At 35.8% G+C, this 2,352-nt stretch overlaps 1 non-coding gene across 1 annotated transcript; it reads left to right on the top strand.

Moving 5' to 3' along the window:
- The first annotated feature begins 1,346 nt into the window (after positions 1 to 1,346).
- Positions 1,347 to 1,453, top strand: LOC121146896. The gene has a single exon (XR_005882274.1). It is a non-coding gene; the product is annotated as a U6 spliceosomal RNA (small nuclear RNA).
- The last annotated feature ends 899 nt before the right edge of the window (positions 1,454 to 2,352 follow it).

Below are 2,352 nucleotides of genomic sequence, written 5' to 3'. Positions count from 1 at the left end.
TATTTCTAGGATGATCCAGAATTTCAGAGCAAAATTACAATGTAAATTACGAGTATTTACCAATTCTCATGTTTTTTTTTCTTCTTGTGTGCAGAAGTAGACCCAATTTCTCCTCTTCCTTTGAAGTTAAGTGTGATTGTTGGCCCGGCTTTTTTTCTTGTGGATTGCCTAAATCACATCCAAAGTTGACCTACAGCAATCTTGGTCACATGACTCCATGCCTTTTTCTGGAGAGCAGCAGAAGGCAAAGGATAAAGCAGAGGCTTCTGGAGCTCTTAGGATGGCACAGTTGCCAGACACACAGGGATTGGGTCTCTTCAAAACTAAGGAGGTCCTCTATTATTCAGGAACATCTGCATTCGATTTCAAGCAAGCAAAAATTCAACTTCTGCTATGTGAGGACAAAGAGACTTCAGTATTAGCGTGCTGCTGCTGCTGCTATTATTATTTTTCCTAACAAAAGTATACCCTTGGTAGCTGTTTGGCCTCACATGCAGATTCTTCCAGAATCTCTCAATATCAATGACAACTCAATATGGCATTCAAACTATTTGAAAAAAAAAACCACCTGTGAGTGAGACACAAGTGTAGAACTGTGGATTGTTTAATCTGAATTTGGTGTGTCTGTATTTCACCTTATTTCAGGAAATTCACAGAGATCAATGATATTGTGCATCCGTTGACTTTGTCAATCCTCAGAATTATAGGAGTGACTTACAGAATTGTCTTTCTTTAACTTTCCTTTAACTTTCATCATACATTGCAAATAATCACCTATTACAGTGGTTAGACCAAGCCTGCTTCCAGGATTGTTGTGGGTTTGATCAATAACACAAATGGCCTTTAAAGGAAACGTAAAATAACCAAAGCCTTTAGGTTCTATACTTAACCAATTAAACCACAAACATTTACTGTAAGCCCAGCTAACAGACTGTGTAACAGAAAAGAAGCAATCAATAACAGTGAAAATAATAGTGAATTATTTGATCACCAGCATATAAATTTTTGTTTTTGATATTTTTTTCCTAAATTTTAAAATTTTATATGGTGATCTTCATTGGCTAATACATGAAAAGAACAAATCATTATATGATCCTCAAATTTATTCAGCATATTATTTCCCTGATGTATTGAAATAGTCCAGGAGTTATTATTATGTTAAATCATCTATTGATGATGTGTAAAATGAAGATAGGCAAATTAGAGAGGCATTTAGGAGGAAGAGTAGGCATTAGTCATTCAATGGAATTGGAAAGAACGACAATCTTTTGAAAGTGGACTTAAGAGAAAGAAAGAAAAATGGACTACTCCTGTCTACTGGTTCACTCCTTAAGATCTCCAATTGAGCGCTTGCTTTGGCAGCACATATACTAAAATTGGAATGATACAGAGAAGAGTAACATGGTCCCTGTGCAAGGATTACATGCAAATTGGTGAAGCATTCCATATAAAAAAAAATGGATCTCCAATTGATCAAGAATTGACTGCGCCTAAGTTGGAGAATAGGAACCCAGTCCGGGTCTTCCTTGACAATATCATGAGCAAACTATGTTTTAGGAGGTGTTTTCATGTGCAGGACACTGACACGGTGGGCTGTGATCAGCCATTGGATCCAGGCACTCTTATATGAAATATGGCATCTTAACTAGTAGACTGAACACCTGACCCTTAAAAAAAAGAGCATATCTTGTTTTAAAATAAAACAGTATAAGGAAGAATAATGTGAATACTCAGAAACATAAACACCCACACAAAAAAGACAATACAGTTCTTGAAAATCAATTCTGATTTTGTGAACCAATGGAGCATTCTGAATAAATTAATAGGGGCATTAATTATTAAAACTAGGCTTTTCAAAAAAGCATCTCAGCAAACTATTATGAAAGTTATAATAGTTTGCACACAAGAAACTTCCAATAAAAACTAAAAACGGAGTAAGTTATCAGTTAAATTTCAATGATATTAAATATTTGTTCCTTCACTCCATAGTTCTTATGCTGAAATGCTAACTTTTAAGCAATGGTTTAAAAACATTTGGTCTTTTTATTTTACTTTTTAAAAAAAATTTCACTAAATGACACAATTCCATAGACTCTACGATTCAACCAAGCCCTCCCGAAGCTCTCCCCCAATGTTGAATTCCTCCATATTGTTTTAGTAGCACAGCTCATAACCAGTCATGACTCCATCATTGCGGCCATGGACCATGCAGAGTACAGCATCTTTGTATCCAGATAAATTCAACAGTTTCATTGGGAGACTACCCTTGGTCTGAAAGTAGAGCTGGCAGAATATCATCCCCTCCAATGAAGAGCCACTGCATAACTTCATCAACAGGAAGAAACATGGACA

The sequence above is a fragment of the Ochotona curzoniae genome, unplaced genomic scaffold, assembly GCF_017591425.1.
Source record: "Ochotona curzoniae isolate NIBS_2020 unplaced genomic scaffold, NIBS_Ocur_1.0 scaffold_4505, whole genome shotgun sequence".
In the NCBI taxonomy this organism is placed as follows: Eukaryota; Metazoa; Chordata; class Mammalia; order Lagomorpha; family Ochotonidae; genus Ochotona; species Ochotona curzoniae.
Note: the sequence above shows the minus strand (reverse complement) of the source record. Positions and strands in the feature narration are given on the sequence as shown.